Source organism: Leucoraja erinacea, chromosome 5 (assembly GCF_028641065.1).
Source record: "Leucoraja erinacea ecotype New England chromosome 5, Leri_hhj_1, whole genome shotgun sequence".
Taxonomy (NCBI): domain Eukaryota; kingdom Metazoa; phylum Chordata; class Chondrichthyes; order Rajiformes; family Rajidae; genus Leucoraja; species Leucoraja erinaceus.
The window spans coordinates 77,996,367-78,012,854 of record NC_073381.1 but is presented as its reverse complement, the minus strand read 5'-3'; the positions used below and the strand labels follow the sequence as shown (position 1 = coordinate 78,012,854).

Sequence of the window (16,488 nt, the reverse complement as noted above, 5' to 3'; positions counted from 1 at the left end):
TGTAAATGTAATGGATTTCAGGATCAGTATGTTGAGAAACCAATCGGGGTGGAGTGGGGTTCTTTTTTTAAATCTAGTTTTATGCAATGAGAAAAAATTATAATTGTTTAGTTTAGAGATAGGGCTCAGGAACATGGAACTGAAATACAGTTTGACATTGAAGATGAGCGCCAATAGCAGAGGAAGAGCTTTTTAAGTTTAGTTTAGAGATACAGGGCGGAAGCAGGCCCTACAGCCCACCGGGTCCCCGCTAACCAGCGATCTTCTCACACTAACACTATCCTACACTCCACAGGGACAAGTTACAATTTTACCAAACCAATTAGCCTACAAACCTGTAAGTCTTTGGATTGTGGGAGGGAACCGGGGATCCCGGAGAAAACCCACGCTAGTCACGGGGAGAATGTACAAACTCTGTACAATACAGGACCCGTAGTTAGGATCGTACCCGGGTCTCTGGCGCTGTGAGGCAGCAACTCTACCGGTGTGCCATCATGCCACCCTTATTGTATCGAGGCTTCTAGTGTCTCCCCAAGGCTTTTTATAAATATAAGACATCTTCACTTTTTTTACTCAAATCCTCTTGTTACAGCAAGTTCAAGAAAAAAGATACATTGTTCCGTTTTTTTGCTTTATCACTGTTGCAATTAACGGATTGAAGTATCTGAGCCGTAGTAGCCATTCTGTCACGCACTCTGCAGTTTACAACTAAAACAAACTTGCACTTTGATAAACGACTAATGAGCCATGGGTTAGAAGGTCAGTGCAGTCTGTGAAAAGCATTTCCATACTTAATACAATGGAAATTTATTACAAGATGTGTTCAAGCCGGCAGACAGCGTGACAGCAGCAGCTTGTACCTCAAATATCAACATACCGTTAGAAGTATGACCAAGATTGAATGGAAAGCATCTTTTTATATCCTGGTCTTCAAAGTTTTTACTAATTTTTCTGGTATCTTTTTTAATAATCTGAAGGGTGGGTTTCCCAGGAATTAGAGGACTTTGGATTCAAAGTGTTTTGGCAAAAACAGAATCCAAAATTGGTCTGATGGTAGGTGTCAGAGGATCGTGGCGGAGGTAGTCTGACAGGCTGGAAGTCTGTAACCAGTGGTGTTCTGCTAGGAATGTTGCAGGGACCTTTTTGTTATTTGTCATCTCTGTAAATGACTTGTATGAGAATGCTTTTGGTCTGACAAGTAAGTTTGCTGATTACGCAGAGATTGTTGGAGATGTAGATAGCGAAAATGGCTGCCTGACACCACACATGATGCAGACCAGCTGAAAGGAGACACAAAGGAAAGCAGATGTTGGACTGGAGCAATTAAAAAAAAAAACAACTTTTGGAGGAACCTTAGGAATAGCTGGAAGGTTGGGCAGGGACAAGTGTGAGGTAATGCATTGTTGGTTGTCTAATACAGTTTTGACCTGCACAATAAACAGCAAGTACCTGCAAAGCAGTTGTTTACAGGGGGACGTGCAGCGCAAGTTCATATGTTCCTAAAAATGGCGATGGTGGCTAATAGGGTTTTGGAGAAGATACTTAGCTTGCTTATCTTCATTGGCAGGGGTATTAGCATAAGAGTTGGAACATAATGTTGGAAATGTACAAGACATCGGATAGGCTGCACTTGGAATATTTTGTGCAGAACTGATGTGGTAATGCTAGAAAGAATGCAGTACAGATTCACCAAGTTGCCTGGAATGGAGGCCTTTAATTACAAGGAGTGATTAGATAGACTGGGATTGCTCTCATTGGAGCTTTGGAGGCTGAGGGATGATTTTAAAGAGATTTATAACAGAGTAGATATATAAACATAAGAATGTTTGTGCCAAACATGACGAAGACTATGAATTTGCTGGGTCCTTATGATTAACATCTCCCTAACAGGGAGTGCCCCTACCGAGGGTAGGGAAGTCCAAAACATGGGTTTAAGGTGAGAAGGGAAATGTTTAAAGGAGTTCTGAGGGCCAGGTTTTTCTCACAGAGGGTTTAGTTTGGTTTAGTTTAGAGATACAGTGCGGAAACAGGCCCTTCGGCCCACTGAGTCCACACCAACCAGCGATCCCCGCACACTAACACACACTGGGGACAATTGACAATTTTAGCAAGCCAATTAGCCTACAAACCTGGAGGTCTTTGGAGTGTGGGAGGAAAGAGGAGCACCCAGTGAAAACCCACGTAGGTCACAGGGAGAACGTACAAACTCCTTACAGACAACATTCGTAGTCAGGATCGAACCTGGGTCTTTGTCGCTGTAAGGCAGCAACTCTGCTCCTGTGCCACCGTGCCGTCCAGGGTGGAGGCTATGTGGAACTAGCCACCAGAACAGGTGGTGGAGACGGGTGCAATGGGGGAAAAAAGGAATACCTGCTTCCATGCTCCATGACACTTAATTCTTTCCTGAAATCTAATGGCCTTGGATTTGAAGGTGAAATAGTTACAAAAAGATGTTGCCATAATACAGATGCCACCTTTGTCCAATACTACAATTTAGGGGAACAGTTAATAACCAAAAGGATACAGATTTTTATCTTTATATTTTTTGCGACGATGAATGCAAAGGTTACCGTTCTCTGTCTTGTTTTCCGTGTTCCGAACTTTGTCCAAGCGTTATAAGATCATAGGAGCAGAATTAGGCCATTCAGCCCGTCAAGTCTGCTCAATTCAGGGCTGATCTATCTCTCCCTCCTAACCCCATTCTTCTGCCTTCTCCCCATAACTCCTGACACCCGAACTAATCAAGAATCCAGCTGCACAAATCCGTCATAAAACCAGGGATAGATAGATAAAATTGATGCTGATATTGGAATTAAACATAAAATCTACCTTGAAGAACACCAGGATGGATCAGAGTGAGTAAGTGGGGCCCTTCGTGAATGATGATAAGGGATAATGCTTTGGGATAAAGGTTTTTTCGTGCAGTGTTTTTGTGATCTGAGGTATAATTCATTACCTAGCCACCGAATGCCATGTCTTTGTTCCTGCAATTATTAACAAATCGTTTCAAATCAGGTATCATATGTTATTGAAGAAGTTCAATATAAATGCTAAGTGTTTATGATCATTGTGTTATAATATTGTGTAATTAGAACAATTCATGAGATTGCTTGAAACATATAATCCATTCTAAACACTTCATTCATCGACTAATTGCGGTTTATGCTCGTCACTCCTCCAACACATGTCATGTGCACGTGTGTATTTTATATTAATAACCTGTGGTTGGGTTCTGGCATTTTGGCATGCGTTTTAAGCAATACATTAAACACTCTTCTCATTATGCAGATCAGTGGAAGAGAATATGCTTACTGAGCCAGAAAATGTTCAGACAATCTACAATTAGTCCTAATTATTTTGTCTGCCTTCCAAAAGCTCTTGGAATTTCAAATTTTGAAATGTAATATTTGCAGGTGGAAAGGGGGACTGAGATTATGATGGGCACCAGATGCTGGAGTAACTCAGCGGGACAGGCAGCATCTCTGGCGAGAAGGGATGGGTTCATTGTTAACTGAGGGGAAGGTGACAACGCAGCATACAACCAGTAATATTTAATCAGGAGGACAGTAGAACTATGGAGTGATTCAACGGGTCTGACAGCATCACTGGAAAAAATAAATGGGTGATGTTTTGGGTTGAGACTCTTCTTCAGTCCGAATAAGGGCCTGGACCTGAAACTTCACATATTCCTTTTCTCCAGAGATGCTGTCTGACCGGACAGTAGAACTATTTGAAGAACTGGGATGGGGGATGGAGAGAGGTTCATTGTTAGAGAGAGGGAAGGTTACAAAGCAGCATACAACTTCAGTAATATTTAATCAGGAGGACAGTAGAACTATGTGGGAAAAAGAAGACTGCAGATGCTGAGGGTTTAAACCGAAGATGCTGCTGTCCTTTTAGAGCTGAGTGGATTGAACCAACGGGTCTGGTACAGCATCACTGGAAAAATGGTATAAATGGGTGAGGATTGTTTTACCTGGGGACTTTCCCGCTGCAGACCCAGAGTTCTAAAGGACATTCACCCCGGACACTCCGTTTGAACTGTTGCCGTCAAGGGTACAGATCTACAAGGACAAGGACGAACACTAAACACATATTCCTTTTCCCCAGAGCTATGCACTAAATGTAGACCGCCAAGAACGCAGGGGATACATATTGTGACACTGTGAAATCGACAGGGATGGAGGGTTGGAGGAACAGGGTAGTAGAGCTTTTAGAAATGTTTGAATGGTGCACCGACTGGCTGACATTTTTAAATTTTGTTGTACATGGTTCATGTTACAATGACAATAAAGAAACTATTCTATTCTATTCAATATGATGGACTGTGGGGCAGTGTATTTTGCATTTAGATTCCTCTCCTTGCTGCAAGGAGTTAAAATCATGAATGGTATTGCCTGAGGAAATCTTTCTTTTCCTAGAACAAGGTTCTCTGTTGCAGGCTTGTCTAAAATAGAAGCCATTCCTTCCTAAATGGATTAGCGTGGTACCGAGCCAGATAAAACAAGATCTTGAGTGGTTCCTGAAGTGAGGCGTATTACAATGTAGGATTACATTCCCAACCTAGGGAAGGAAAACACTGAATCAAAGATCCCATTGCTTATTGCTAAGTAGTGGCCCTGTTAAAACATGTGGTCTGTGGAATAGCCCGCATATTTTGGTCTTTCAGTAAATCTTTTGGAAGGGATTTGTAAAACCAGCTTATTGAATATCAGAGCAAAATTGAAAATTATTTTTAATAAAACCATCCTGCTCTGAACAAGAGATTTGCAGTGATTGCTGAAGCTTAAATTTTATACCTTGCTACATATTTTTGATGTTCTAGAACTAAAAGAGAAATGTGTTTGAGAGTCTCGTTCTTGTCAGTAGATCCACTATTTATCCATAGATTTTGAATTTGGTTGGGATCATAAGTTTAAAATAACAAATTCCTATTTACGAAGCAGACAATTTGAGGAGGAATTTCTTTAATCTGAGGTGCATCAGTGGAATTCATTTGCCACAGAAGGCTGTGGAGGCCGTCAATGGAAAATCTTTAAGGCAAAGACAACTAGATACTTGATTAGTACGGGTGCCAGGGGTTAGAGGGAGAAGGCAGGAGAATGGGGATAAGAGGGAGAGATAGATCAGCCATGATTGAATGGCGGAGTAGATTTGATTGACCAAAATGGCAATTATCACATGAACTTATGAATTTGGTCCCCAACAGTCACAGTTCCAAGACAGTTGTGAGTGCAAGGGTAGAATACGATCCTAATACAGCACAAGATCCCGATCTGAAAATTTAATTCAGTTTCTCTTTACACAACTGCTGCTTGATCTGCCAAATGTTTCCAACATTTCTTGTTTCTTTTATTTGAGGCTTCACTGTTTTTGGATGAATAAAGATTTAAATTTGGTGGAAACGTATAGGGTGATTTCACCAAATGTCAAATGAGCGTAGAATCCCCCCTCACGTGACCGAAAATTTTAACTGGAGGACATATGTCACATCGGTACATGTTAGTGAATGGGGAAACACGCACTTTCCCACCCGTTAAAAACATGGAAAACGGCCGATTTCTGAGCTGAAATTTTCTGTGCTAGTCGGAGTGACCGTGAAGCACAGCGACCTAAATTTTCAGGCAAAAACAAGATAGAAAGTAAGGTAATGAGGGAACTGGTGGAACACAGTAAGATTATTAACTTACTTTTGATTTCAGAGAGCTAATTCACGTTTTTTGGACAAATTTGGGGCAAATGTCACAGTGCTGTATCACCTTCAGTTACCTCTTGTAATTACCTTACTTGCTATCTTTTTTTTGCCTGAAAATTTAGGTCGCTGTGCTTCATGGTCTGCCCATTCACTAACGTACCATGTGACATATGTCCTCCAGTTTAAAATTTCGGTCACGTGAGGGGGGGATCTACGCTCATTTGACATTTGGTGAAATCACCCTATAACCGGCTAAGGAATAGAATGAAACTCTCTCAACTGCTTTCAGGATTCCAGGCAACGGTGAAAGAAAGCGATGTCCAAGCCTGCAAACAAGGGCGAATGTGGCCAGTAGATTGGCCATTTAGCTTGTTTTAACAACTTTGGGGCAGCACAGTGGTTCAGCGGTAGAGTTGCTGCCTTACAGCACCAAAGACCCAGGTTCGATCCTGACTACAGGTGCTGCCTGTATGGAGTTTGCATGTTCTCCTCGTGACCTGCATGAGTTTTCTTCGGGTACTACAGTTTCGTCCCACATTCCAAAGACGTACAGATTTGTAGGTTAATTGGCTTTGGTAAAAATGTAAATTGTTCCTGGTATGTAGGATAGTGCTAGTGTATGGGAATTTAGATTAGATTAGATTCATTTATTGTCATTCAGACCTTTCGGTCCGAATGAAATTTTGTTTCCCTGCAGTCATACATATAATTAAAAAATGACAAAAACACACAATCAACACAAATTTAAAATCCACCACAGTGAGTTCACCAAACACCTCCTCACTGTGGTGGAAGGCAAAATCTTAAAGTCTCTGTCTCTTCCCTCTTTGTTCTACCTCTGCACCGAGGCGATCCAGGCTCCAGATGTTGTGACCCCACCGGGTGATGGTAAATCCCGCGGCTCAACCTTGCTCCACGAACGGGCCGGTTCAAACTCTGCGGGTGGTCGCTGCCGCTGCCACAGCTCCGAAGCCGAGTCGGGTCTCCGTTGCCGCTGCCACAGCTCCGAGGCCAAGTCGGGTCTCCGCTGCCTCTGCCACAGCTCTGGGGCCGAGTCGGGTCTCCACCGCCGCTGCCTCCGCCACAGCTTCAGGGCCGAGTCGGGTCCCCGCTGCCTCCGCCACAGCCCCGGGGTCGAGTCGGGTCTCCGCTGCCTCTGCTACAGCCTCAGGGCCGAGTCGGGTCTCCACCGCCGCCGCCACAGCTTCGGGGCCGAGTTGCATCCCCCGAAGCAAGAGACCAAAACATGTTTCTCCCACCCCACCCACACACATACACAACTTAATAAAACAAAATTAACTAAAACATGACAAAGCAACAAAAAGAAAGAAAAAAAACAGACGGACTGCAGCTGTTAAGCCAGCGCCGCCATCTTGTAATTGTTGGTCGGTGCAGACTCAATGGGCCATGGGCCTGTTTCCATGCTGTATCTCTAAACTAAACAAAAAATTGACTCATTTTACATTGTTTTAATTTTTTACTGCCCACAGTTCTTGAAAATTTAAAGTCACAGAATCAGTAAGCTGCAGTGATTTCACACACAGTCCCCTTGACTGTCAATACTGGATGATGTTACTCCTTGTGACATGATAAGAGTTTCATGGATTACAGATGTTACATTGTGTAGGCCACATAGCCCAGCATCTTAAATGTCATGATGATATACACAGCACTAATTTGTTATACAACTCGGTCCAGATGTTCACCTTGCTACTTGATAGAAATATTTGGAGTTGCAATTCACCATGTCTAGACAGGAGAAAACAGTCAAATAACAATTCAGATACAATTAAGCAAAGTCATTTCTAAATGGGCCTCAACATCATCAATGGGAAGTCATATCTTTGACTATTCAATATGCTCCTTTGCATGTCTGCACAGTAAAACAAATGTTCAACAGCCGAGGTTTCCATGTAAAGCATAATTGTGTGGGGGGGGTTGGCGGGGGAGGGAAGGGTTGTGGGGGGGGGGGTAGGGGTTGTGGGGGGGGGGGGGGGTGTGGGAGGAAGGGTTATATGGGAGGGGGGTATGTGTGGGTAAGGGGGTGTTTTGGGGGGGAGGGGTGTGGGCGGGGGGTGTGGGGTAGGGGGTGGGGGGGGTGTGTGGGGGGATTGGGTGGTGTGGGGGGGGGGCAGGGGTGGTGTGGGGGCAGGGGGGTGGGGGGTAGGGAGGGGGGGGGGTGCGAGAGCTCGGAGAAAAGATGGGAGAAGAGCCGTGGGGGAGTGTGCGGTATTACAGGGGAGGGGGGCAGGAGCCAGCGAGGGGGACCAGAGGGGAAGGGGTTGGGGGTGCAATGGGGACTCACAGCAGGCATTGGTTGCTTCGCTGGCCGCTTCGCTGGCCGCTTCGCTGGTCGTTCTCCTCCGCACGGCTCGCTCACTCAACAGCAGGGCTTGTGGATTCAGCCCAGCCTCCGGGGCTTTATTCTCCTCGCCCCGCACGGTGATTAACAGCGGGTGCCGGAAGGGGCGTTATCTTCATGGTGACTGACAGGCGAGAAGACCAACCTGCTGATCTCACGATTTTTTAAGCCTTCATAACTTTTGTAATATTCCATCGATCGGAACAAAACTTGGTGCGCTTGGGGCAGAGGAGAACCGGTGAGTAAGGTGGCAAAAAATCCTAGCAATATAGGATACTGTTTTTGCACACATTTTAAAAAATAAACGCAAAAGGGAAGAGGACAAGATGAGAGTTTTAGTAATAGTATAGATTCTGTTGCTCTTTTCACAGAGCTGTCTGACCTGAGCATTTCCAGTATTTAGTAGTTTTTTTTCTGGTTTCCAGCCTCTGTGTTTTCATTTGATTTTCGTAAATGAGCTGTTTATAATGGCACAAAGGGAGCATGATGGGGCATCTTGGTCGTTCGGCATGGCCAAGTGGAGCTGAAGGGCCTGTTCCCATGCTGTATAGTTCTATGACTATATAACTGCTAAACATTATTATCCATGGAAGCGACCATCCTTCACACTCCTCTGTTGTACTGCTAATTAAGCACCCATTCCTTCTCTCCAGAGATGCTGCCCGTCCAGCTGAGTTACTCCAACATTTTGTGTCTATCTCCACTCTAAACTAAATCCTCACTCTTAAACCTTTCCTGGTTACCCGGAGTAACTCAACGGGTTGGGCAACGTCTCTGGGGAACATAGGGAGATGAGTCTGAATAAGGGTCCTGATCCAAATCATCACCCATCCATGTTCTCCAGGGATGCTGCCTGACCTGCTGAGTTACTTCAGCACTCTGTCTTCATCTGCAGATTTATAGTTGTTTTCCAGGAAAATTGTGATTTGTTCAGAAATATTTAACCTATCACCAGTACATGCTAGACGTAAATTATGTTCAGTGGCAAACATTATCCAGATGCTTAACCTCAAAAATGGTGAGAAGTTGCACATGCAAGACTAATGAGCACTCTTGGGCCATAAATTTAATAGGTGACTGCGATCGACCTGCAGCATTATTACCAGCTGGGGGGGGGGGGGGGGGGGGGGGGGGGGGAACACCTATTATTGGCATTTGGTGAATATGAAGAGGAAATATTGCTCAGAACATGTAATTTCCTGTAGTTGATGGTCATTACTGTGGAATTTATTTCATATACACATTAGTAATGTCTCTTGTTCTTGAAATTGCATCTGAACAGTTTGATTAAAAAATCCAGAGGATACTTCAAGCAGTGTAAAGTAGTCTGAAGAAGGATCTCGACCTGAAACTTCACCCATTCATTCTCTCCAGAGTTAAAGCCCTGTCCCATGGTACGAGTTCATTCCAAGAGCTCTCCCAAGTTTAAAAAAAAAAATCAAACTCGTGGTAAGCACGGAGAATGAACGTAGCGGGTATGTCAGAGCTCGGGGACGTCCCTTAGCGCTAACGGCAGGTACTCTGGAATACTCGCTAACGACAGGTAAGTACGGGAAGACTCGTGAAGATTTTTCAACATGTTGAAAAATATCCACGAGTGCCCCGAGTACCGACGAGTGGCCATTACCGTAAATCTCCGAGTTCAAATCAGGGCAAACTCGGGAGAACTCTTGAAATGAACTTGTACAGTGGGACAGGGCTTTTACTTCCTGCATTTAGTGTCTATCTTCAGTGCAAAGTAGAAGCTCTGGTATATTGATCCAATGACTGAATTAAAACTGACTAACCTGAAATACTTGATGCCCATAAAGATTCTGAAGGCATAACATTAGCTTGAAACCATTCACCAGGTTTGATAAAGGGCTGATGAAAACTTGAATTATGAATATTAACATGAATGTTCCTTTTAGACTCATCAATTGTATTATCAAAGACAGACATAAAAAGCGGGTCAGGCAGCATCTCTGAGGAAAAGGAATAGGTGAAGTTTCGGGTTAAGACCTTTCCTCAGACTATTATTGTATTATCAAAATTCTTTGTTAATCCAAATATTCTATTATCAAAACTCTACAGATTGTCCCACATTTCGGCTGCAAATTTGGATCCAAAGATATTAGAACTTTGTATACATTTTGCTATTTATTTCTGGTTCTGAGATGCTGGTGTGTTTTGGCATTTGAAGTGCAGTTCATTCTCCAGTTCATCCAGCAACCGTTGAAAAGCTGTTCTGGCAATTCTGCCACTCATAATTAAAGGTATCAAATATTTCCCCATTTGTTTATCTTCAGAGCACTTCTGTGAAAATCCCAGGCTTGAGTTCTTTCATTTTCAACGTATTTTGAAAAGCAATATGATGCTTTCTGTCTCCTCATTCATAAGGTCATTGGTAGAAAGATTAACATTTATTAACAATCCTTAGTTATCTTCAGAATAGGGTGATGGGCTATCTCTTGAACTGTGGCCAGCAGCTTTATGCAACGTGTATTGTTTGGCATCTTTCTGGAGGGCTGTTAGATTGAATAACAGTTTGCAACGAGCCACAAGGGGAAAGACTGTGAGGATTGGTCGATTTGGGTCTTTGCGACAATCTGAAGGTTGTTTTTAATCACCTTTATAAATGATTTTCCACCTTTACAAACTATTTTCCACCATTTAGAGTCATACAGTGTGGAAACAGACCCTTCGGCCCAACTTGCCCACGCCAACCAACCTATCCCATCTACATTAGTTCCACCTGCCTGTGTTTGGCCATATCCCGCTAAACCTGTCCTATCCATGTACCTGTGTAAATGTTTCGAAAACATTGCAATAGTACCTGCCTTAACTACCTCCTTTGGCAGCTCGTTCCATACATCCACCAAACTGTTTCCTTGTTGTGAGACTCTATGACTGTATTTGATGCTCTGATAGGTAGATTTTTGGAGAGTAGTGAGGAGTTATGGAGAATGGACAGAAAAGTAATTAAATGATATTTAAACAATTAATAAAAACATGAATAAATACGTTGAAGGTAGACAAAAATGCGGAGAAACTCGGCAGGTGAAGCAGCATCTATGGAGCGAAGGAATAGGTGACGTTTCAGGTCGAGATCCTTCTTCACCTATTCTTTCGCTCCATAGATGCTGCCTCACCCGCTGAGTTTCTCTAGCATTTTTGTCTACCTTTGATTTTTCCAGCATCTGCAGTTCTTTCTTAAACATTAAATACGTTGAAATTAATTAAAATGTAAATTGACCGAAACCAGTAATGCAGGGTATCCACGTCGAGTGCTGGACTCCCATGAGGGTCTCAGCTCAAAGTAACAGCATTGAGGATCTCTCGGATAGTTCGAGACTACCACATTTATGCGAGTGCCCTTCAGAAGTGACAAATCAAGTCTTCCCCACTCAAAAAAAAAGTTGTGCATCTCAGGGATAACACAACGTTTTTGTCTGCTGCGTGATACAATACCAATTTAATGAAAAATGATGACCTATGGACAGTTTGTAAATACGAGCAAGCATTTTGTAGACTTGCTGGCTGCTGCAGGCATCTTCTATCATGTGGGAACTTGGTTATAGCAATAGAAATAATCGCAAAGAAATTGCACCAGTACTTTAAGTTTAAGGAGATTCGGCGTGTCAATAAATTCTCTAACTAACCTCTACAGTTGCACTGCAGAAAGTATCCTGACTGATGACATTTTTGACTAGTTCGGCAATTCAAACACACAGGAATGGAAGAGCCTGCAGGGAGTGGTGGACTCAGCCCAGTCCATCATGAGCAAGCAACTCCATCATCAAAAGCATCTCAAGAAGGCAGCATCGGTCATCAAGGATTTAGTTTCAGTTTTGGAGCGAGGCCCTTTGGCCTGCCGAGCCCTTGTCGACCAGCGATCACCCCCATACATTAGTTCTATCCTACACACTAGGGACAATTTACCGAAGCCAATTATCCCAACAACCTGCACATCTATGGAATGTGGGCGAAAACTGGAGCACCACGCGGTCACAGGGAGAATGTATAAACTGTACAGGCAGCACCCATATTCAGGATCGAAGCCAGATCTCTGGCGCTGTAAGGCAGCAGTTCCACTGCCACTCTACCACCTAAGCACCTTGATTCATCTTGATGGTAGATTCCTACCACCGGGGCAGGAGGCACAGAAGTCTGAAGTCCCACGCCACCAGGTTTAGGAACAGCTACTTTCCTACAGCTATCATGTTCTTGAACCAACTTGCACAATTCCAATCCTACCTCAGCAACAGAACTCCACTGTCCTTCTCGTGCACTATTGTGAACTTGTTCATGTTTCTACATGTTTTGCACTCATGTCTTCTTTTTTGTTTTGTTGCAAAAGTGAATTTTTAATGCATAATTTATGTTTTTGTGTGTTGTCTGAGTTTATATGCCTATGATGCTACTGAAAGCTAGGTGTTTGTTGTACTTGTGCATATGGCAATGAACTTGACTTGGACTTGATACTGAGCTTTCTTTACTCTAGAAATATGCACTGGCTGGCACATCTTGGTGCCGAAGAATTGCTCTAAACTTGAAGATTTTAGTGCAACTTTAAATTTCACTAGCCTGAAAACTCTACCAAAAAAAATTGGCAGTGGTTAATTATTTTGGTACCTATTGGTACCATTTCTCAGAAGTGTTGGCCTTAATAGCTGATTTACAGTCCACAGTGGATGTTCTAAAATTTGCACAAAGATGACAATCGCTGATGCTAGAAATAGGAACGCAAATCATTGCTCAGCAGCTTAGCATGGAGATCAATAGCTTGAAAACCAAATGTATAAGAAGGAACTGCAGATGCTGGTTTACACCGATGATGGGTACAAAATGCTGGCGTAACTCAGCGGGTCAGGCAGCATCTCTGGCGAAAAGGAATAGGTGACGTTTCGGGTCGAGACACTTCTGCAGACTCGGATGAAAGATTCCAACTCGAAACGTCACCTATTCCTTTTCTCCAGAGATGCTGCCTAACCCTCTGAGTTACACCAGCATTTTGGGTCTAGTTTGAAAACCAAAATTATTTTATAGTGGTGAACTTTTATAATTTTGTCGGCGTCAGAAACGTGGTGACTCTTGAGCATTGCCAAGATGAGGCCTGCTGTATGATTTTTGCCATTTTGTATTCAAAACTAAGCATTTAACTGTAACTTGTTACATTGAATCAATAAAACGTGATGGACCCGAATTGAAAAGAAACTCGACACAAAGAACTGAAGATGCTGGTTTATGATTTTTAAAAAACCAACACCCAAACTGCTGGAGTAACTCAGTGGATCGGGCAGCATCTCTGGTGGATATGGAGCGGTGATGTATCAGGTCAGGACCTGTCTTCAAACCTGAAGCACTTTGTGTCCAGCACTATGTATCTTTTTTTTGATGAGAAAAGAAACTCAGTGAGAGAAATTGAAGCAATAAAAGGTTCAAGCACAAAGCCAGATCCTTTTTACTGTCCACATTGTTTCCTGACTCATGTTTGAACTCTTTTGAATTAATTGAACTCTAGCTAGAATTTGAGATAAACGTCATCAGTGTGTGTACATACTTCAGTGAGTAACAGATGCTGGAAAGTAGTGTTAAGTAGACTTGGTTGGTTAAAGCGGTTCAGGCTGCCTTCATTGTTTTGGGGCTGTGTTGAAGCTACAATTGAAATGTAAATTGATGTGACAGTTACCCCAGTGGGAGCTGCTGGTAAGCAGTGCATTGTGGCTGTCGGCTATGAATGAGACATCTTAGGTTGAAGTCTTTGATCGTTTGGGTCTCTTCCTTGCATTCGCTGCAGAAAAAGCCTGGAGCTCGATAGTGAATGGCTGTTTGCCATGCTGGAGAAGCTGCAACTGTAAGTACTAGCTGTGCTTTACCCTTTCCAGTCACGTTGAAGTGATGATCGCCAGTACGTTCAGATCATAGAACAATGGCAAAATGGCAAAATGCTTTCTCCATAGTCCCTCCTCCTCTGGAGAACAATATGCTTAGGTAGTCTGTTATTTCAGGCTATACATGCATCCTAAGTGTTAACAAATTAAAAATACATTAGCTGCGTTTCAGAGGCTTATTGTCAAAACACACATATACACACACACACACACACACACACACACACACACACACACACACACACACACACACACACACACACACACACACACACACGCTTGGTCATTTAGTTGTAAGGCATTACTACATTTTTCTGTAGATCGATGGAAGTGGACTCTATAAAGAGAATTCCATTAATAAACTATGTTTAATAATTTTCCGTGTGTCGAATGGAGGTATGTGCCACGTGGCAGGGACAAGTAAGTTTAGCACAAAGACCAGTAAAGAACCATGAACAATGAACTACTATGAGTTCAAGCCGCTGCCAGAACTCAATTAGGTGCTGAAAGTCCCTTGCTGTGCATCTAGACCTACAATGTTAAATTGTGTGTTTCATTCCAATTTTGTAACGCCAAATGCCAAAATGAACCATTCAGACGTTCAGATATCTTGGGATACTTAACATTGTAGGAGAAATTGCTGCACTAAATTGTTGGGACATTTTAATAAAAATTTGCTTCAGTTTAGTGTCCTTCCGTTTGTAAATCTGTGTGACTGGTGGTTTTGTGGGTGAGATCTTGGGGCTTGTTTGAGGGAAGATTTTCTTTGGCTTGATTGTGGGAGGGGGGGGTGAGCAACAAAAGACAGGCCACCTCGATCCAGGCAGCCAGTGCGCAGGGAAGATCCATGAAGCAAGTTAATGCATAATGAGATAACGCAGAAGGCAGTTTGTGCAGCGCAGCGCTGGAGAATTCAAGAGAGTCAAGAGTGTTTTACTGTCATATGTCTCAGATAGAACAATGAGATTCTTATTTTATTTTATTATTTATTTCGAACAGAATTAAAGAATAAAAAGCAAGTGTGAAACTGCATACAAAAAACAAAACAAAAATATTTATAAAGTGTCATAAACAATATCTATAAATAAATGAAATCATGTGTGTCCAAAAAGGAGCAGGAAGAAGCCAAAGTGTATTAATTCCTTGCAGCAGCACCACAGAATATGTAAAATTCATTGTGTAGGAAGGAACTGTTTAAACTGAAGATAGATACAAAATGCTGGTGTAACTCGGCGGGACAGGTAACATTTCTGGAGAGAAGGAATGTGTGACGTTTCTGGTCGAGACCCTTCTTCAGACTCGATGTAAAATTCATTGTTAATCAGGAGGCACATCAGCTGCATCAAAACTAAATAAATCAATCAATCAATCAACCTTTATTGTCATCTTGCAAGCAACAGTTGTACAGTGCAAAATGAAAAGACGTTTCCCAGTGAATAGCGGAGCATCGCACATGAAATTTAAAACATTTCACACATAATAACACTAAAAACAATCCAGTCCCTGATGGAACAGTATAAATAGTTAAAAGCAGGTAAAAACACAATGTTAAAATACAATAAACTAATCATAAAAAATGTCCGGGGCAGCTGATTTGAGTGGCCAGTGCCAGTTATTAAAAGTGTCCATGCCAGCCGCAGAATCAAGTGACTGTGAGTGCAGAGTGACTGTTTAGCAGCCTCACAGCCTGTGGTAGGAAGCTGTTTAGCAGTCTTGTAGTCTTGTAGTAAATCCATTTTGTTTGGGCTAAAAGCCACCATTTTCTTGAATAACTGGTGACCAGCAGAAAGTTGCGTGTTTGCAAATCCCCCGAAGATCTTCACTATTGTAAGGAGCCAATTATCTTAGTTCACTGGAAGTTAATGGCAACAAACACGTAATAAATATGCAATTTGGTGATCCAAAAAGAGTGCTGATTTAGTTCAAAACACACAGTGCTGAGGAACTCAACTGGTCAGGCAGCATCTGTGGAGGAAATGGACTGTTGACATTTTGGATCGGGACCCTTCCTGCTGATTTAGTTGCTGGATTTGGCTGAATTATTGCTAAGGATGGTGGCACTCCATGATTTGAACGTGTTGCAGGAACATTTGGCAAGGTCTATTGGCGAAGCTGTCAATCTTCAGGTGGGATATTAAACTGAGACCTCGTCTCTGCGCAAATGTAGTTCTGTGTTTGGAATGCACAAGGATTTGATGCTGAGGCTCTATAGGGCCATGTCCCACGAGCATGTGACTCCATGCGGCAAGCGCGACCTAAAGGGCCGGTCCCACCAGCATGCGCCTGCATAGGGCAAGCGCGACCTAATGTGGTCGCTTGAGCTGTATGGCCTTGCGGAGCTGGTCCCACTTCGATCGCCGGAGCCGTATGGAATTGTGCGAAGCTGGTCCCGACATCGCGCGGGGCTCCGAAAAACTGACCGTGTTCAAAAATTCTGCGCGGCAACGGCCTGCCGGACCGCAGCCGCATCGACACTGTACGTCATGCGCGAACTTCCCGCCTACTTCGCTCGAACTTCATGTCACTCACTCGACCTCCGCGCGGCCCCCGCTTCTGGT

The 16,488-nt window shown here is 43.2% G+C and overlaps 1 protein-coding gene across 5 annotated transcripts in view; it reads left to right on the top strand.

Moving 5' to 3' along the window:
• Positions 1-16,488, top strand: part of ankrd6b (ankyrin repeat domain 6b) — a 114,916-nt gene that overhangs the window by 10,350 nt on the left and 88,078 nt on the right. For 2 of the 5 annotated variants that reach the window (XM_055636029.1, XM_055636027.1), the window contains exon 1: positions 13,043-13,893. The exons of the other annotated variants lie outside the window; for them this stretch is intronic. The gene's annotated coding sequence lies outside the window, so the exon portion shown is untranslated. Of the gene's footprint in view, positions 1-13,042; positions 13,894-16,488 lie in introns of those variants that run through there. 5 annotated transcript variants of the gene reach the window in all.